Source organism: Cebus imitator, unplaced genomic scaffold, assembly GCF_001604975.1.
Source record: "Cebus imitator isolate Cc_AM_T3 unplaced genomic scaffold, Cebus_imitator-1.0 Scaffold588, whole genome shotgun sequence".
Classification (NCBI taxonomy): domain Eukaryota; kingdom Metazoa; phylum Chordata; class Mammalia; order Primates; family Cebidae; genus Cebus; species Cebus imitator.
In genome coordinates this window covers 39,683-61,169 of record NW_016107903.1, presented here as the reverse complement: position 1 = coordinate 61,169, position 21,487 = coordinate 39,683, and the positions used below count along the sequence as shown (strand labels likewise).

The 21,487-nt window shown below is 48.3% G+C and overlaps 1 protein-coding gene across 1 annotated transcript in view; it reads left to right on the top strand.

The window, feature by feature from the left end:
- The window catches only part of ITGB5 (integrin subunit beta 5), a 125,992-nt gene that overhangs the window by 92,890 nt on the left and 11,615 nt on the right, over nucleotides 1–21,487 (top strand). The window lies entirely within an intron of this gene.

Here is a 21,487-nt window from a genome sequence, read left to right as displayed (position 1 = left end):
TTTTTTTTAAACTAAGATGGAGTCTCGCTCTGTTGTCCAGGCTGGAGTGCAATGGCACTGTCTCAACTCACTGCAATGTCCACCTCCTGGGTTCAAGCAAGTCTCCTGCCGCAGCCTCCGGAGTAGCTGGGATTATAGGCATTCAATACCACACCTGACTAATTTTTGTAATTTTAGTAGAGACGGGGTTTCACCATGTTGGCCAGGTTGGTCTTGAACTCCTGACCTCGAGTGATTCACCCACCTTGGCCTCCCAAAGTGCTAGAATTACAGGTGTGAGCCACCACGCCTGGCCCAGAATTCCTCTTTATATTGAAGAGAAATTTGTTTCTCAATAACTTCCACCCAATGGCTCACATTCTAGAGTCCCCCTTCTACATGACAACCTGCCAAACATCTAAAAGCTTCTTTATGTTTCTCTGTTCTCTCTTCTGATTTAGGTTAGACACCCCAATTCTCTTCCTTCTCTGAGGGTGCTATCATTTGTGAAGAACTGAGCACGTTTCTTGTCATGCTGGATGACGAGGGCTTGGCCCAGGGTACAGCGGAGCATTCGTTTCCTGTGATTTGGACATTCTGCTTCCACAGATGCACCCTGACAGTACCTACCTATCTTCCTTGCTTGCTTCCTCCCTCCCCTTCCCTCCCTCCCTCCCTTCCTCTCTTTCTCTTTCTCTTTTTTTTTTTTTTTTGAGGGGGGCGAGTCTCGCTCTGTCACTTAGGCTGGAGTGCAGTGGTGTGATCTCAGCTCACTACAACCTCCGCCTCTCCGGTTCAAGTGATTCTCCTGTCTCAGCCTCTTGAGTAGCTGGGATTACAAGTACCTGCTACCACACCCAGCCAATTTTTTGTACTTTTAAAATATAGATGGGGTTTTGCCATGTTGGCCAGGCTGGCCTCGAAGTCCTCACCTCAGGTGATCCACCTGCCTCAGCTTCTCAATGTGCTGGGATTACAGGTGTGAGCCACCACGCCTGGCACACCTTTTCTTTCTGTTAAATAGTCACAGAACACTCTTGAGCTTGTTTTTAACTGGGCTTCCAAAAGTTTGAGGCTTTTTATTTATTTTAATTTTTAGAACTGTGGTTCAGAAGGAGAGGGACTTTTTTAGTGCGTTGTGTTGCAGCACTCAATTTTCTGAATCTAAACACAGGACTTTACATTGATTCCAGTTAAATGACAAGTTGGCAGTTCCCACCCTGGTATTGCATTCTGATTAAATACTTCAAAATTGTATCTCAAATTTTATCCAACATGCCACCTGCAAAGGTAGTAAGTAAAACTGTTTTAGGCAGGGCTGTAGTTTCTTCTACACGTTATTTATTCTGTGGTTTCTAGGGTTCTTTCCTTGAGAATGGTCTTCCAATCAGGATGGGTGGATTTGAAAGGAACTTAGGGTTCAGCTGGGAAAGAAAGCACCCGGTGCCTCTGAAGCAAACCAGGACTATGCCAGTAACTCCACCCTAGGGGAGGAGGAACCGTACCTCCACGCAGGGTTGCGTGGGCGTGGGTTAGCAAGGGAAGCTTTCTGGAGCAGCGCTTGCCGTGAGTACACCATGGGTGCCGTGGGACCAGCATGTCTAAAATTGGAATTGCCCTGGAAAGGGCAGGACTTAGGAATGTCATCACAGAGTAAAGCAGGGGGAAAAATCAGGATTCGACATGGCAAGCGTGCAGCAGGGTCAACGCTCTCTCCATCAGAGTGATGATCAGTTGGTGTTTTAGCTGGGTAGTTCTTTCTGGTTAATAGAAAAAGTTTGGGTTCAATAGCGGCAAGCCTGGGCCTAAATCCCATCATACCATATCTGCTAGTGGGACTTGGGCACAGAGTTGCTATGAGGGAAAAAGAGATGTGTGTGAAGCACCTAGCACATTGCCTGGCACAAGAGGAAGACACTCCCAGTGCTGGCTCCTCTGTGAGTCAGTGCCACACCCTGCTAGGCAGGCCACAGCTGGTGCCCGGAGTGCAGGAGGGGCCAGCCTTTCCCCAGACAGTCCCCAGGCTTTGCCTAAAAAATTCCAGGGTGGTGGAATGGAGTTTCCATTCCTCTTAGTCCCGCAAGTGAAAGCTCTAAGCAGCCTGGCAGTGTCTGTAATAGGCTTTTTTTTTTAGCAGTTTTTCTTGTAAAGAGATATTAGCAATCATGATAGTACTGTCCCTCCTTCCCCTTCAGGAGCCTGAAATAACCCCCTGGTATGTCTTCACCCTAGAAGCCTGTGTGTGTCCATGCAGCCTGGGAGTAAGGGCTTCCAAGTCAGGTGCCGTGTGCACAGTTCATCTCCACGGTTCATCAGGCTGCGACCTTGGTTGTCTTGTACTTTGGCTTTTCCTGTCTCCTAAGATGGGCCAACACCACTTGTTTCTGCATCATTTTGAGAACTGAAGGAGAAGACAGATGCTGCATGTTGGACGATGCCTCTCTGTCTCTCTGAGACTGGCATTTCTCTGAGTACAGAGCCTGGGAGACACAAGATGAGTGGGAGATGAGGTACAAGTGACCCTCAGTGGGGAAAACTGGTCATTTTGGAAACAGGAATATTCCATAACTGAGTGAACATGCAGCTTTTTTGCTCAGTCACCAGAACCCACAGTCCTGAGTTAATCTTGCATGACAGAATTCTGCCAGACTGCATATCCAAAAGCCCCTGCTGCTCTGTCTCTTTCTCTTTCTCTTCCCTTCACCCCATAGAATCCTGTGGGATCGGGAAATGCTCACATCATGGGGTAGAGAAACAAGAGGTTTGCCAAGCCCTGGAGGCTCCCAGACGGATGATGCCTCGGGTTACTAACTTCCCTGAGGTTGCAGAGATGGAATGTCTTTTTTCTTCCCCACTGGAGAAGCCATAGACAATTACTAAAGAAAATTTGAAAAATACAGAGAAGTTGATGGATGTGTGGCCAGTTGGTGCTGTCCGTCTTCTTGGTGAGCAGGAGTAGTTTGGACCATCTGGGAAACCAGACAATCAGCTCTTTTCACCCAGGCTGTTTCTTTTGCATCACTTTTGATGCTGTGTGCTCAGTCAAGACCTTGCCAGACAGCTGGGTGAGTAGCCTTAGGTCGAGAATATTCTGAGCAGTAGAAAGAAATTTTAAAAGCATCCATAATTTCATCACTCTTATTTTAAGAGATTAGTTTATGGCCGGGCGCAGTGGCTCACGCCTGTAATCCCAGCACTTTGGGAGGCCGAGGCGGGTGGAACACAAGGTCAAGAGATCAAGACCATCCTGGTCAACATGGTGAAACCCCGTTTCTACTAAAACTACAAAAAATTAGCTGGGCATGGTGGTGTGTGCCTGTAATCCCAGCTACTCAGGAGGCTGAGGCAGGAGAATTGCCTGAACCCAGGAGGCGAGGTTGTGGTGAGCCGAGATCGCGCCATTGCACTCCAGCCTGGGTAACAAGAGCGAAACTCCGTCTCAAAAAAAAAAAAAAAAAAAGAGATTAGTTTATTTCCTTCTAAACTTTCTTCTTTCTTCTGAGTTAGTGTATGTGTGTTTATGGCTGCATACAATTTTGTATCATGTTTTTTTTTCCTATAATATTATATCCTAAGGAGCACTTGAAGTTGAATTACTTTTAGTCAATCCTTGATGAGAACGTCCTGAGTGTCTTTCCATTGCACCCCCAACAAGCCTCCTCCACCTCTTCACCTTAAAAGCAACAACTAGTTGAAACGTGACGCTATCCAAGTCTTTCTGGAGAAAATAGTTTCTGGAGTGAGGTCATTGTTGTTTGACAGTTTGGGAAGGACTTAAACTGAGCCCAGCTCCAGGAAGGACTTGATAACATACGTTCATGCCGTGACTTCTTGCACAGTGTTATAGCACCAGCCCTTCCTTGTCTCACAAACCTTACAGCTCAGGAGGGGCTGTGAATGGATAGGTCAGGAATTCCAGTCCCTGGGTCCTTGGCACCTGTGGTCAGCATGGGGCTCCCACTCCAGAACTGCATGTGTTGGGTTTTGAGCTCTTGGGTCATGGCTACATCTGGAGTTCTTGTGGCAGGGAAGCCTGTTTCCCAGCCACCACTCTGCCCTTGAAGGTGCTGACTCAGAGACTCCCAAGCAGCTGACTTCAGCATTCTCTCAAAGTTTTACACCCCCTTTTCCCTGCAGCCTGTCTTGGAAGTAAATTGTGTGGTTGTGGTCTGTCTTCAGGGTGGGGTTGAGGGGTGCACTTGAAGAAGTGGCTGAGGCGGAGCTAGAGCCAGAATAGGTAGGGTCGCCCCAGAGAAACTCCTACTTCACTGGACTTTCTATCAATAGGAGGCTTACAGTCCTTGCCCCTACCAAGACAGGGCTGGGGAGAAGTGCAAGAGATTACAGGTTTGCCGTATGTTATCCGTCATCAAATGAGCAGTGAATCCTGCTGAGCAGTCTAGGAAGAAAAAGAAAGACAGAAAGAAAAGAGACAAAATGAGCAGTGAACAAATCCGACTAAGGTCTGGAAGCAATTGAACTCTGTTATTTTGTGACATATTGTCACGGGAATGTGTGTGAGCTTGGGGCTCTTGTGTCTCCCCATAGTTTCTAGAGGCGGCTTGACTTAGAGAATGGTTCTGTCCACAGACTGTTTCTGTGTGTGTGAGGGGGGGCTTTCTGGGGCCATCATGAGGGTTTCTTTTCTTTTGAGTCTTGTATTGACTCTTCAGACTCTCTTTACTAATAAGTATGAGAAGCAGGGCATGTTCTGTTCATTTGTTTTTCATGTAATAGAAGATTCTTGCTCAAACTTTTTTTGAGTTTCTTTCTTTGTTGGTTTCTGTGCCCAAACAGTGCTTTTTCTGGGATTTGAGCTTCTCCCTTGTGGTACATTGCTGAGGTCAGTTTCAACCCAGATGCTTTCAGCCTTCTCTACACTTAAAATGACTGCACTGGAGTACACTGAATTATTTGCTAATGGTTAGCCTATTTCCTGGGCTCCACATAATCAGGAAAGTTAAATCAAATAGAAGGTAGAATTTTGAACAGAACCCTTTTGATCTCATGGCTGGAAGATCCCAAAAGCACCTCAAAGTAAGGTCTCATGTCTACATCTCACCTTTATTTTACCCAGTGTTTGAGCAAGAATCTTTTATTACTATGTGGCAGGCAATTAGAAGTCAAGGGCCATCTATACTTCTCTCCCAAACGTTACCAAAAAAAGGAAGCACAGCACTAGTAGCATAATTCCTAGTAGGCCAGGGCCAGCGTCCAAGCATGGGTTTTGGGTCTGGGCTAACAGTTCCCAGCAGACTTAGCAAAGTTCTGTTAATTCTGTCTGGTTAAAGGCACTCCTGAGATTAAAGCTACATTCTAGGCTTCTTGACTTTTGCCAAGCAAAACGCCCGCCATGGCAACAGTTATCCAGATGCAGTTTAAAAGTGTTTCTTGCCATATCTATATTGTTTTCTTTAGAAATGTAATTTTCACACTCAGAATCAGTAGCCTGGCAGCCATTCTGGGGGCTCAGTTTACTGCTGTATCTCTGTCATTGCAATTGGCATATTTCACAAATGGTTTGCTATAGGACTGCCTTGAAGGTGACCTCAATGACAGAGGCTTCCAAAAGTACTGTTTGTTTGTTTATTTGTTTTTTAATACAGACAGGGTCTCCCTACGTTGTCCAGGCTGGTCTTGAACTCCTGGGCTCAAAGGATCCTCCCACCTCAGTGTCCCAAAGTGCTGGAATTACAGGCGTGAGCTAAACGTACCTTGTGAATGAACCTAGATTGGACATATTTAATCTCCAGGAAAGGGACCTCTTGGTAGGATCCCCACCACTGTGTGCCTCTGATAGGAGCACCTAGAAATATCTTCAGGTTTTTTCACATACATTAATCTCTGCTCAATTTGTTGATGGTTACCCAGATGCCTTTAGCAAATACAAGGATGGAAAATATATCTTCCAGAGAAAGGACCCCTCTCTCCAAAAACAAGCCTCCAGCCGGAGCTTCAGAAACCAGTGTAGCAATTTCCCTCACCTGGCAGCATAGAAATCCTAAATATGTACATGACCATGAGGGCCAGGAGAGTCCTGTTCCATTTGGGAGTACTCAAGTATGATGGCTCTGAGAACAGAATTTGTTACAGATTCTTTTTTGTTTGTTTGTTTTTGTTAGTTTTGAGACGGAGTCTTGCTCTGTTGTCCAGGCTGGAGTGCAATGGTGTGATCTCGGCTCACTGCAACCTCCGCCTGCCGGGTACAAGCAATTTTCCTGCCTCAGCTTCCTGAGTGAGTAGCTGGGATTACAGGTGCCCCCCACCATGCCCAGCTATTTTTTGTATTTTCAGTAGAAACAGGGTTTCACCATGTTGGCCAGGCTGGTCTCGAACTCCTGACCTCATGATTTGCCCGCCTTGGCCTCCTAAGGGCCAAAGATTACAGGCCCTTAATCCTGCTGGGATTACAGGCATGAGCCACTGCGCCTGGCCAGGATTCTTCAATAACTGTCATCATAAGGAATGAGACACCTGTGAGTAGAAGTGATACTTCGGCAGGATACCATGTATGAGGTGGCTGAGGACAGTGCATGTTCCTTAGGCAATGACAATACAGCAGAGCTGCCAGAAATCATGTCATCAACCAGCACAGAGATGTTTCTCCATGTCCCCTGCACAGGAATACTGCAAAAGCCTTTGGACACCTCCTTATTTAATGGAAAGGAAATGGCTTTGGAATGAGATAAGCCTAGATTTTTTATTATCTATTAAATAAGGAGGAAAAACCTACCCCAGAAGGGAGTTGTGAGGCACCAACAGGACAGTGTCTATAAAGCTCCTTGCACCAGGGACACTGAATACATTTTTCTCCCAGGGCTGGGTGCAGTGGCTCACCTGTAATCCTAGCACTTTGGGAGGCCAAGGTGGTGGGTGGATTGCTTGAGCTCAGGAGTTCAAGACCAGCCTGGGTAACATAGCAAGACCCTGTCTCTACAAAAAATTAGCCAGGACTGGTGGTGTGTGCCTGTGGTCTCAGCTACTTGGGAGGCTGAGGTGGGAGGGATCGCTTGAGCCCAGGAGGTGGAGGTTGCAGTAAGCAGAGATCACGCCACTGCACTCCAGCCTAGACAACAGAGCTAGATTCTATCTCCAAAAAAAAATCCATCTGTTTCTAGCCACTGCTCAAGTTGACTTGAAAGGCAAAAAGGTACCAAAATGTAGGGCTCGATCCTATAATGAAATAATGCATCTTTTAAACTAGTCACATGAGCCAGCTGGGCTGCTCATCTCTGGAGTCAGCCAGCCTCTTACAGCTTGTGGTTGGAGAAACCACAGCTTTGGAAAAACCAGAGTTTAATAAGTATCTGATCTGAGACAATGCAGCTACAAATACAGAAACAATGATCTCTCATTGAAGGTCATTTTGTGCTAGGCAGGTTGCTGCATTCATCTCATTCAACAAAAGTTCATTGAGCATTCTTCATAAGCCAAATGTTGTACTGGCTGCCAGGGATATACAGCTGGAGTTTCAGTCTTGAATTAATTTCTAAATTTTTATTGCTCCTGGGATTTTCCACTTTTTCTCTTGAAACTTTCTAGAAATGAGGAATGGGAACATGAATCATATGCTTCTGCCTTTACCATTCAGACTTCTTTGAGATCTTGAAAGACAAAAAACAGAGGGTTGGGAAGCATTTTTGAGAACCTGCCTTCTAAGTGCTCTGAGCTTAGCTCGGGAAATGGAGTGTTTTCACTGCTTTTGCTTACTGCTCAGATCCTGTGTCCAGAAACATCGTAAGCAGCAGATCACCTGTGATTCTGAAAATCTAAGCGTTGGACCTCCCCTCCCTGTCCCCTTCCCTCTACTTAGGAAGAGAAGTTTGCAAACAATTCTGTGCCGAGGGTTCTGTGTGTGCCTTTGAACTTCAGGCCTGGTCCTTAAGGTCATGAGGTTTGGCTTCTGAAGAAAATAATGACATTTAAAAAGCAAAGGAAAAGACTAGGAAGACCTAAGAATGCCGAAGATAAGATCTTAGTCATGTAGGCTTGAGGTGTGGGTGGTATTAGCCTTTTGATATTATAACATGTTGGAAAATTTCCCATGTTTAAATTTAAAACTGTGAGAGACATCTGGTGGCTGAAATGGTTATTCTTAAGGCTCCTTTTGTTCCATTTCTTAGGGGTTGAGCTGACACTTTGAGTTTGGTCTTGGCTTTAGGTGCTTCGACGTAGTTGGTTATTCATTGGCTGCTGCTGCTTAGTGCCTCTGGCGAGGTGGGGCAGGTCCGGATGGAGCTATGTTGATCTTCGGGGTATCTGTCATGCTCAGAGCACTGACCTAAGAGCTCCACCCAGATCCAAAAGCTCCCTTGAGTCTGGAAGTTGCTCTAAGTCTAACCCACTCGAAGGTTTCCTTCCTCTTTCCAGGGCACCTTCCTGGGCTCTGACTGTTGCTCTCTGACCCAGAGGACAGAACCTGCTGTCACTCTACCCCACAGCCATCACCCCCAAAGTCTATCAAGTGAGTCCAGATGTCCCTAAGCTAAAGAAATATGCAACCCAGGTTAGTATGTTACTTGATGTCATTAAGTTGACCTTTAGAAATAGGCAAAACTATAATAATTTGAGAAGAATTTTTTTTTTTTAAAGAAACAGGGTCTTGCCCTGTTGCCCAGGCTGAGTACAGTTGTATACTCAATAGCCCACTGCAGCCTTGAACCCCTGGGCTCAAGCAGTCCTCCCTCCTCAGCCTTCCAGAGTGTTGGGATTACAGATGTGAGCCACTGCACCCAGCTGAGAATCTATTTTAATGGCCTTTTCACTATATTGAGATCATTTCCTTGGAAACAAACAGGCTCATTTGTTAGTATTTTGCACTGGTGTATCGTGAGCAAGCCCTAACTGGGAGGATGTTTTTGCATTTCATGCCTTTCCTAGCAGAGCCCATCCCACATGGTGTGACTCCTGTGCATTGCCTGCTTTGACCCTTTACATCTGGGGAAACGGAAGTCCAGAACCTAGGGCTCCTTGTGATTTTTGATTGTGGAGTCAGACTGGGAAAACCTTGCACTGCCTTTTGCAGGTAAACAGTTAGCTCATTTCTACTTAAATTCACTTTTTTTGATTAGCTTAAGACCCTTCCCACCACCCTGGCACTTAACCCACATTTTCCAAGTCTTACCTTGTAAGTGTTCTTTCTCTCTGTCAAAATCTTAGGAAATATTTAGCCCCTGTTTTCCTAAGTGAGTTCCTCTGGGTTACATAAGGATATGTCAGACACAGCAAAGCGGATCTGAAGGACACAGGTGGACCAAGTGACTAGCTGAGGTGCTCATCATTTCGTGACTGTGATCTCCTGAAAGACACAAGCTCCTCTTAGTATTTAGTGGGTGGGTATCTGCTGTTTTATTGATGATACTAAACCTACAAGTGCACCTTAGCCTCTTCTCGTTTATAAAATGCTTTTGATGAACTATCTCATTTACTTGTTATTACTGTGCCAGGAGATTGCTGTGCTGTCACTCACCCTGCCCATGTGGGAGGCTAAGGCTGAGAAGACTGGCATGTGGGCCCCACTCCTCACTGAAATTTTGGGCCAAAAGTCTTGACCCAAGAAAAATCTACCTCCCCTAACCCTAGGGGGCTGCTCTTCTTCTGAGCAACTGCTTCCCTCCATCTCATGGCTTGACTGGGGTGTGGGCAGCCAGGGTTCAGTGTGGCCTACACATGGCACATTCCAAACCACCTCCGTCCTTTGAGAATGCAGCTAGTCTCTGAACAGCAGCCAACCTGGGGTGGAATATGGGAACTGTTAACCAACCACAACACCATGACCATTTCCAGTTTGAAAATAGTAACCCTTGCATCCTGCTGCAGTGACCAAGGGGGTGGTGAGTTCACACTTTCCAGATGTGGTTGGCATGTCCCCAGAAGTGCCTGCCAGGCGGATTGGGCAGGTTAAGCCAAACCTGAGGTGTTGACCTGAAGCACCTCTGTTTCTTTTGGCTACAGCCTTCTGTTTTTCTTTCTGAATCAGCATTCTCAGGGTCCTAGAAGAGGACTATGGTTGATTTCACTCAGCTGGCTTTAGACTTCTTTGAAACTGGAAAGGTGACTTCATTAAAGAACACAGGATTTTTCCATCTCCCCTCCGCTGCCTTCATCTCCCTGTGACATTGCAGCTGGGCATCAGCATTGATTTGGGTTTTTTTGATCGTCGTTTTTTGAGACAGGATCTCACTCTCTCTCCCAGGCTGGAATTGTGGTGACAGTTACCACTCATTGCAGGCTTTAACTCCCAGGCTCAAGCAGTCCTTCCACCTCAGCCTTCCAAGTAGCTGGGACTACAGACATGTGCCACCATGCCTGGCTAATTTTTAATTTTTTGTAGACATGGGGGTCTCACTATGTTGCTGAGGCTGGTCTACAACTCTTGATTCAAGGGATCATTCCACCTTAGCCTCCCAAAGTGCTGGGATTGCAGGCATAAGCCCCTGCACCCAGTTGGCATCAGCATAGAGAAATCAGGTGGCTAAGACCAGAAAGGCAAAGATAGCCTTTGAAACGGTTCTGTTGCTTTTTACAATGGAGTCTTAGCTTTCTAGCCAGTACCATCAACTCAGAAAGTTAACGCTGAGGTTTGGAGAACCTTGACTTAAGGCAACATCACGTTTTTTTTTTTTTTTTTTTTTTTAATAGCAGTGGTATTTTGCCACTCAGATACAGAATGCCCCATGTGGTCCAGCCGATGAAGGACAAAGAGTGAGGGGCTTGTCAGGGCATTACCTATTGGGAAACACCATCAGCTGACTGCTGGGGCTGATTTGTTGACAATATGCCACAGACAGAGGAGCAGCTGTCCCTGAGACTAAAGATGCATCATTGTTTGCCTCTGAAGAGCCTTTTGCTGGAGAAATTCAAACAATGTGCAAGAATAGTGGTGCACACAAGGCTGTGATTTCTGTGTGACTACAACCATGTTCTGCCAGAGGAAAGATAATTCTTAATCATCTTTTTCTCATGTTACCCTGAAGTCTCTGGGTTTTCTGGACATTTGTTAAGAATCTGAAATATCTCAAGAATCACATTTGCTCTTCAGGTATCAATAATACTTCTGTTTTTTTCTAATGTCCAGCATTGGATGTCTTCCCCCAGGATTTGAGGTTTGCCCTGGTGATGTTCTCAACCACAGCCAACCAACAGCATGTTCTGAGCACCCTCTACACGCCTGACACCATGTTAGGTGTGGGGCACAGACACACATATAACACAGGCTTTGATTGTGTGGTGGGTTTGTAGGCTAATGAGACGAGGCAGACCAGCAAACAAGTCCATCAGTGTGCTAAGTGATTCTATACCTATGTCTCAACTAAGTATTTGGGTCAGCTTTTGAACATTTTGAACATTCCCAGGTCTGTTTAATCACTCTTTTTTTTTTTTGAGACAGAGCCTCACTCTGTTGCCCAGGCTAGAGTGTAGTGGTACAATCTTGGCCCATTGCGACCTTGGCCTCCTGGGTTCAAGCGATTCTCATGTCTCAGCCTCTGGAGCAGCTGGGATTACGGGTGTCCACCACCATACCCAGCTAATTTTTGTATTTTTAATAGAGAAGGATTTTGTCATGTTGCCCAGGTTTATCTCAAACTCCTGACCTCAACTGATCTGCCTGCCTCAGCCTCCCAGAGTGCTGGGATTACAGGCGTGAGCCACCATGCCTGGACTATTTAATCTTAGAATATTTCAAAAAAGAAAGAGAAGAGAAGGGATCACTCACTATGAGCTCCTCTTTCCTCCATATTCACAACCACATTCTTTTTTTTGAGAAGGAATTTCACTCTTGCCACCCAGGCTAGAGTGCAATGGTACAATCTTGGCTCACTGCAACCTCCGCCTCCTGAGTTCAAGCAATTCTCCTGTCTCAGCCTCCCGAATAGCTGGTGTTACAGGTGTGCACCACCATGCCCGGCTAATTTTTGTATTTCTAGTAGAGATGGGGTTTTACCATGTTGGTCAGGCTGGTCTCAAACTCCTGACCTCAAGTGATCCACCCACCTTGGCCTCTCAAAGTGCTGGGATTACAGGCATGAGCCACCATGCCCAGCCCACAGCTACATCCTTAAAACAACTGTCTATATTCACTGCTTTCCTTCACTGCCCCCCCTCTTAGTCTTTAACTCAGTCTAATTTGGATACAGTCCCGTGACTCCACTAAAATAGATCTTCGCAGATCCCCTGTGACCTTGTCTGGGTATATCTCATGGGCTCTCAGCCCTCATCATACTTGACTTCTTAGCTGTAGTGGACTCTGTTGACCATGCCCTCCTCGAAATGCTCTCTTTGCATAGTGGTTAGGAGTATGGGCTTCTGGCCAAACAGATGTAGTTCGAATTCCAGCCCTGCCACCTGCCTGCTGTGTGGCTTTGGATCACTTACTTGGCTTCTCTGTGCCTCATTTCCACATCTGTAAAAATTAGACTAATAATTATACCACAACATAGCGTTATTATTGGGAGGACTCACGAATGAGATAATCCATATAAAATGCTTAGATCCCTGCCTAGCCAATTGTAAGAATTCCATAAAGTTTTACTAAGAGATTTTAATGACTTGTTATCTCAGTGGAATTACAAGTTCCCAGAAGGCAGTAAACATTGAAGTAAAACATACATTTCTCTGTTGCACACTGACTAAGAATATCCCTGATCCTGTAAGACAGACAAGACACCATTCCTCTTTTACTGGTGAGGAACGTGGACCACTGCCCAGAGCTAGCAGATACGTGGTGAAGTTGCATGGGAGCACCAGCTCAGAGCCGGCAGGTCCGAGGAGTTGCACAGTGGAGGGACAAAGATAGGACCGAGGAGAGCAGGGGAGACGTTCCACCAGAGCTGAGTTCCAGGGGTGGTTTAAGCAGGGGAGAACTGTGCTTTCCTTGTGAGAGAAACAGCCTTAGTTGGCAAATTCTCCAGTCCGTAACTCCTCCTGAGCATGATAATGCTGTGTTTACAGGCGCAGGAAACCTAAAAAGAACAAAACTTTTCAAAAGCAACGTCTCTCTTGTCCTTGGAGGTGTATTTAGTTGCTGCTGAGGTGCCGGGACCCAACCTGAGCTCCCTTGTGAGGGAGCTGAGAACACGACCTGTGCGTTTCAGAAATCTCTGTTCTTTACTTTTTCTAGAATCAAGGCCAGCGCATGGAGGGGAGAGGGAAAATAGTGGGATGGGCACATTCCCGTGGGGACCAGGCTGGGAGACACCAGGCAGCACAGGCCAGGCGGGGACATAGGAGGGCATGGGAGGACAAGGGGTCTGTTACGTAACCCCAACCTGCTTGTCAGCAAAGAGCTAGGAATAGCGTTTCTTAGAAGGGATTTCCCCCCAGGAAATCTTCAAAGCCCTAGACAGAGGCCACAGCCCTCAGAAGCTTGTATATGTGTTTGACCACAGACAGCCATCCGGGCTCTGGTACTCCAGAGAGGACAGTGGTTGGCCCAGCATGTGAGCACCAAGTCAGCCTGTTGCTGAGCTCTCCCCAGGTCTGTGTCACCGAGCTCTCTCCCGCCGCTGCGTCCTGGCTGCCCCGGCTCACCAGAGTCACACGCCTCCAGCCACACAGACATCAGCGACCTGAAGCACACAAGCGGCTGGCTTGGCTTCCTGCTCTGCTTATGACAGTTGATGGAGAGTTCCAGAGGCCGAGCCCAGGGTCTCACACAGAGCTGTCTAGAACACACACAAAATCTGACTCTGGGTGATGGAGAAATTACCTCCCATGGTAAAGGCTTCCAGCCACACTCCTTCTGTGTCTTTGAACCACTTCCTGTTTACATGGCCATGTGTGGAGGAGAAGAGGAAGGAGGAGGGCATGCTGTTGGGGAGAGGGGAGGGTCCTCTGGGGGATGTGAGGAGAGCGGAGAAACATGGGTGGCAGGGGGCTGGGGACACTGTGAGAGGTGGAAACTGAGAGGAGCCAATGAGAAGAAGCAGGAGGAAGTGAGTGTGTGTGCAGGAGACACTGACCACGGGCACGGAGGAGGGGGACAGGCTGAGAGAAGAGAGAGAGGGCGGCCCTCCTGTCTCAGGCCCTGAGCCCAGTCCTCCCTCCTCAGCCTTCTGTGAGCCAGAATGGACTCCGGGAGGGGACGGAGCTGCACGGAGGGAAGCCAGGGAAGCCACAGTACATTCCAGAGCTAGTGGAAACTATTTTTGAGCCAGCTATGGAGAGATGATTTGTACCCTGAGGGTCTGACATCTGCCTGGTTAGAATGCTGAGCTGGGTGAGGATGGGAAGAAGAGAACTCCTCCTCATTTCTGCCCCATCCCAACCTGGCTCCTTCCTTTCTCCAGCCGCACTGTGTCCTGCTAGCCCTCTGCGGAGACCCACAGCTGCCCTGGGCCTCTGCAGACCCAGAGTGGCGTTTGGGGGTGAATGGAGCAGTGGTTTTGTTCTGGGCCAGAACTGAGGGTCCCCTGCCCTGCCTCAGAGGCCCCACTGAGGGTCTCCATACCCTGCTCTGGCATGCCTCAGGGAGCTCCCCAGGCAGGACCAAAGGGGGCCTCTGTGGTGTGAGTCTCACTGCCAAGGCTCAGACTGTCCAAGCAGCTCCCTCAGGCCCTGAGTGTTTTCAGTCCTGGGTGTTCTTGCTTCAGACGGAGCATGGCTTAGGTAACCGTATAGGGCCCAGGAAGTCTCTGATTCAGGCTGACAAAAAGGGTCCCCCTGAGCATCCTCCAAAAAGATCTGTGCCATGCTCCCCGCACACCCCACCGTGATAAGGCAGTGATGTTTACCGAGCCAGCACTGCTCTTTTTTTTTATTGCACTTTAGGTTCTGGGGTACATGTGCAGATCATGCATGATTGTTGCATAGGTACATACATGGCAAGGTGATTTACTGCCTTCCTCCCCCCATCACTTATACCTGGCATTTCTCCCCACGTTATCCCTCCCACCCTCCTCACCCCCCACTGTCCCTCCCCTAGTCCCCCCCAACTGACCACAGTGTGTGATGCTCCCCTCCCTGTGTCCACGTGTTCTCATTGTTCAACACCTGCCTATGAGTGAGAACATGTGGTGTTTGATTTTCTGTTCTTGTGTCAGTTTGCTGAGAATGATGGTTTCCAGGTTCATCCATGTCCCTACAAAGGACATGAACTCATCGTTTTTGATGGCTGCATAGTATTCCATGGTGTATATGTGCCACATTTTCTTTATCCAGTCTATTGTTGATGGACATTTGGGTTGGTTCCAGGTCTTTGCTATTGTAAACAGTGCCACAGTGAACATACGTGTGCAAGTGTCTTTATAATAGAACAATTTATAATTCTTTGGATATATACCCAGTGATGGGATTGCTGGGTCAAATGGAATTTCTATTTCCAGGTCCTTGAGGAGTCGCCACACTGTCTTCCACAATGGTTGCAGTAATTTGCACTCCCACCAACAGTATAAAAGTGTTCCTATTTCTCCACATCCTCTCCAGCATCTGCTGTCTCTAGATTTTTTAATGATCACCATTCTAACTGGTGTGAGATGGTATCTCAATGTGGTTTTGATTTGCATTTCTCTGACCAGTGATGATGAGCATATTTTCATGTTCGTTGGCCTCATGTATGTCTTCTTTTGTAAAGTGTCTGTTCATATCCTTTGCCCACTTTTGAATGGGCTTGTTTGTTTTTTTCTTGTAAACCTGTTTTAGTTCTTTGTAGATTCTGGATATTAGCCCTTTGTCAGATGGGTAGATTGCAAAAATTTTTTCCCATTCTGTTGGTTGCCGGTTTGCTCTAATGATTGTTCCCTTCGCTGTACGGAAGCTCTGGAACTTAATTAGATCCTGTTTGTCTATTTTGAGCCAGCACTGTTCTACGTGCCTTAGAAAGGTTAAGCAAGCTAACTCACATAACAGTCCTACCAGCAAGGCATTTTTACTAGCCCCATTTAAAAGCAAGGAAACCAGTATACAAAGGGGTGAAATGGCAGCCATTGCTGATAAATAGCAAGTTCAGGAGGCCAGCCTGGGCACTCTGATTCCAGAATCCCTATGCTCACCACTGCACCCCCCTGTCCCCTTTTCCAGGTGGTTCTTCATATCTGAGCTCTGTTTTCCATCACCCATGTGTTCCATGGTGAACAGGCTCCTCTTCCTCCTCAGCCTTATGCAGAACTCCCGGCCCCCTCCTTCTCCTGGGTCTGTTGGTCTCTGAGAGCACGGGGTAGGGAGAGGTTGGGGAGGCTGGTGGCAGGGGGACGGGGCGCCTCCCACACCCAGGTCACATGTTTCTCGGCCCCACCCCCAGCAGTACCTTTGGCTCTTTGCTTTACATCCCCTTTGCTCCCTCTCCTCTTTTGAGGTTGTGCCGTCCCTCCACTTTTCCTGTCACTTAACCTCCTGGTCACCCCTGCATTCCCCAAAGACCTTGGTCCTGCCTCACACTCTTACCCTCTGCCCTGAGTTCCCTGTGGACAAGCTGTACTACGTGTGGGTCTTGGAGTTCCTAGACTGTCCACTCCAGTGGCACATGCAGCAAGGCCAGCTCCCATGTCCTGATGTCCCATGTGCCAGAGATAGTGCAATATACTTGCAATGGCGCTGATATTTCTGACAGCATTCCTGCAAGGGAGGATGGATAATTCCCCATCGACACAGGAGGAAATGGATCATCAGAGTTTAAGGACCTGCCCAAGGTGACACAGGGATCTGAACTGAGCTCCAGCTCATGCCCTCAGCTTGTCACGCAGCTGGTCAGCCTGTTTCCCTGAACTCCTCTGCTCTTGGAATGTAAGACTTCAGCATCTCCCACGGCCACACCCTCGCCCTGAGCCCGGCCTCTCCTTCCTCCAACTCCGTCTCTACTGTGATCTCTTCAGAGTTTGCCATTCCCTTGATTGCTTCATTTCCCCGCCCTGCTCGCACTTTCTCCTGAATCTCTTCAATCTGAAAATGCTCAAATGTGTCCCATCTGCCAAATCCCCCATTCTCCCTGTGCCCTGTCTCCCCCGTTCCCACACAACTAGGTTACCTGCGGAGGTGCCTACACTCACTGTCACCACCTCCTTACCCGCTGCAGGCTGGATTCTGCCCTCACTGGTTTGTGGTGCAGCCTAGTAGCTGCTTTAGGATTTGCCTGCCTTGACCTCCACAGAGTGTTGATGGGGGCCTTCCTCTCATATCTCCCTGGGCTTACAGGCCGCTGGCTGCACTCCTGCCCCCCAGCCTGCCCCTTCCTCTGAATGGTCAGCATTCAATTTTATGAGGAGGCGAGGGGCCGTGTCTTGGCCCATAGCCCACACAAGCGCTGTTTTGCTGATGGAAAGCTGTTGAATTCTATAATGCTGAAAATCTGTATAAACAGACACATTTACAACTTCCTGTCCATTTGGCCATCAATCATTGTAACAAAGGTAGTAATAACTTGCATGTGTAGCAATTCACAGCTTGCACAGGGATTTCACACGTCCCTCAATATCCCTATCTATGTGTAATGAAAATATTTTTTCTGTGGGCATCATTAAATTCAACTCACTTTGCCGAGGTAGACGTTAGCTTTGTTTTGATGGAGGTCCTCTGAACACTGTCAGCCAGGATGTTATTCCAAATCCCCGTGATGGTGATTGATAGGTTATTGATCCTTGGGACAGGGCCAAATGACCCTGGTGGTTTTAATGGCATGTGTTCCTCCTAGGGCATTAGGAGAGGCCGGGCTGACCAGAAGATGCCAGCAATCTCTGAGCATGCAGGCTGAGGGAAAGGCAGATTGAGGCTCAACTGCAGGAGCTGAGACATTTGGATTAGGATAAAACGTGACCAGGCCTATGTGGCTTTTGACTGTGTGGGTCAGGCTTTCTAAAAGAGTCTTGGAAGCTTGAATCCAAGGTGGCCAGTAGTTGTGACTTGAGGGCCAGCTCCCACCACTTAGTAGAACCTACTTGGAGGACTGTCTTGAGGATTCTAAGGCCAAGTCCAGGCCCCTTGGAGAAGATTCCTATGAGGAGACAGTGATGTCTGCCACAAGTATGGAGAAGGAGTTGTGCAGTCTTTGCCATCGCTGCTTTAGGCTGTCTCTGAAAGGCAGGGAACTACCCAAGGTAAACTCAACTGGGACTATTATCAGAGTCACGAAGAACAAGTATTCTGGCGGCTTCAGCAATTTCTTCAAGTGTGAAGCCTGGGGCTTATTTTCTGGTTTGGCTGGCTGGGGCTTTGCTTTGCAGTCATCAAATATTAGAGGCCAAAAAGCCATGTAAATGAAGGTTTTCTGATGTCCCACAGCTCCTCCACGGCTCCCACTGGCTCATCCCCAGAAGCGGGCTGGGCCCCACACATTGCTGCTTTCCTGGCTGCTCCTGGCTGGGCTCAAGCGTGGTAGGAAGCTTTCAGAAATGGCCAGCAGCTCTGGCTGTGTGTCCTGTCCCTCTCCAAGGAATGGTGGTGACCTCTGGTGAGTCACCAGCTCCCACCCTCTCCTACCCTTGACTCCTAACTCCTCTTCTTAAGCCCTAGATTGGGGGCACACTCAACCGCCTTGACCTTGGGCTGGGCTGTGGAACTCTCAGGCCTGCAAGGTATCAGATGTACCCAGAGCACCTAGGCTTTCCCGCCCCCCAGCCATCCCGGGGGAAGTGCAGAGCAGCAGGCACCCTGGCTGGCTCGCTGCCCCTCTGCAGCCAGCAGGCCTTTTCACACGAAAGGCCAGTTACTCAGCACACCTGCCTCACCCCACGCCCAGGCCCTTCAGCAAAAGAATAGGCTACCCCCTCTCCAAACGCTTGACACTTTGGCATATTGCGCCATATTACATTTGGAAATTTTATGGTGCTGCCAACAACAATTAGAGTAGGGAAGAAAACAACACCTGCCTGGCCTCTGTGCCATCTTTGTTGCTTGGGAATATAGCACTGAGCGTGCCCCTTACTTTTTGTATGTTTGTCTTTATGGGAGGGTGTGATAGACAAGCCACTGGAGCATTCCAGAGCTGTATTAAGTATACCCCCGGCATGCACCAGTGTCTGCAACTCACCTTGTAATGCATCTTTAAAAATACGGTTGGTGGATGGGCAGACAGGTGGACAGATATGCAGCGAAGCAGTATGTCACATGTGAAGGGAAGGTCTAGGTGGGGAGGAGATGTATGTGCACTGCACAATCCTTTCAATTTTGCTGCAGGTTTGGAAGCTTTCCTAATCAAATGTTGGAGGGGAAATGATTCCCTGACAGTGAGCTATTTTCACTGAAACCAGGCTCTTGGCCAATGTGGCCCCTGAGACCAGAGAGTGAGGGAGGTGTGTGGATTGGATCCATTTCACCTGTGAAGACTCCCCTTGAGGAGTTCCTGCTGCCAAGGCGCAGAAGTGGTGCTGGTCCCAGACAGGTGGAGAGGAGGGGCAGGGTTACCCTCTCCCTCCCGGGGATGAGCTGGTGCTGCCCATTCCCCCAGCCTCTGCTATGGAACCCTTGAGCAGTGGGACACCGCCCCTTCCAGTGGCTTACCCCTCATATTCCCACATCTACACAGTTAAGACTGCGTTCCACAGCCGCTTCCAGGTCCGAGTCTGGCTTTCCTCACCTCTCCTGGAGGGCTTGCCATCTGCCTCAGCGCTGCCTGTGACATGGGAGGGCACCCGCTCAGCACATATTTGCTGTGGCTCTCAGCCCCCTGGGTAAGCGAGAGGCTGTCTGAGCACAGGAGGGTTGGGAAGCTTGGCTGTCCAGATGGTCGCCCTGCCGCTTACAGGTTCTGGACACCAGAGAGTGGTCAGAACCAGGGAAAGCAAGGACAGGAAGTTAAGCGGCAGATGAAGAGGCTTTCTGGAGTTGAGTCCTGACCTACATTATTTTGTGGGTCACATATGGTGGTGGTTCCAGGGAAGGTGCTGGGGTCCAGTTAACAAGCCGGGTAACTGACTCAGATATGGTAGTAAAATGCGAGGACTCCCCACCCCGCCTCTCCAGGCACCCAGTAGTTTATGGGTGGTGCTCAGCAAATGAAACTCTTAGTTGTACCAATATCAGCCTTCACATAATGGCATTAGGGAAAAAAATAATACAAAGTTGATTTTTTTAAAAGCGCCAATTGTAGCACTGTGTTCTGCCTCTGACTGTAGAAAATGGAGAATACACTGTCAGGCCTTTGGTCCCTTGGAAGATGGCACTATCTAGTCTTCACAGTCCGGCATGCTCACACTGCACCACACACACACTTCAACACACCCTCACACACACTCACACTCCAACACCATACACACTGAGACTCTCACACTGAAATAGACTCACACACACACCCTCACACACACTTGCACTCCAACACACACTCATGCAGCCTCAAACTCACACTTCACACACACATTCATGCACATTTGCACCCAAACACATACACTCAAATACTTACACTTGCACTCCAACACACTCAGACTCTCACACTGAAATAGACACACACACACACCCTCACACACACTTGCACTCCAACACACACTCAGACTCTCACACTGAAATAGACTCACACACACCCCATCACACACACTTGCACTCCAACACACTCAGACTCTCACATTGAAATAGACACACACACCCCATCACACACACTTGCACTCCAACACACACTCATGCAGCCTCAAACTCACATTTCACACACACATTCATGCACACTTGCACCCAAACACATACAAATACTTACACTTGCACTCACTCATACCCACACTCAGACACACGAGTGTGACATGCACATATTCTGCTGAGCCGAGTGATACTCCTGCCCCTCACACCTTTGGGACAGTGCCTGCCTCTCCACCCTTGCAGACTATGGAGAGGACTCCCTGCAAGGAAGGACCAGGACATCCCCCCTCAGGTTCTCATCCTGAGTGTGCTCATAGGAGGAAGTGGACCCTGGGATTTAGATCATGGGCTCTGGAGTCAGTCTCTGGGTTCAAGTCCTGGCTCTGCTGCCACTAGCTGTGTGACTGCCAGCCACCGCTTCATCTTTCTGGGTCTTAGTTTCACCCCTCATATAACAAGGACAATGATGCCTGCCCCATAAGTCGCTGTGCAGATTCATCTCGTTGCTACGTGTAAGGTGCTCATATAGGAAGCACTGGTGAGTGTGAGCTGCTGCTGCTGCTGCTGCTCTTCTCAGCATCTGGTCCTAAATCATCCATCTCTGGGCTTCAGGTCCCTGAGCAGGAATTCAGCTTCTAACCAGGACTCAGGGAGAACAACTGTGTTTTCTGCTGTGGCTGTAACAGATGACTGTAGATTTAGTGAGAAAGCAACACAGATTTATTCTCTTACAGTTCTCAAGGTCAGAAGCCTGAAATAACTTTCACTGGCCTAACGTGGAGGTGTCAGCAGGGCTGCACTCCCTCTGACGCTCCCAGGGAACATCCGCTTCCTGCCCTTTCCAGCCTCCAGAGCTGCATTCCTTGCGTTCCTTGGCTCTTGGCATCTTCCCCATCTTCAGGCCAGCAGCCAGCATCATGCTTCTGTAGTCCCATCGCCACCTTCCTCTGTAGTCCAGTCTCCTTTGGTCTCCCTCCCTCCCTCCCTCTCAGAAGAACCTTGGTGATTACATTTAGAG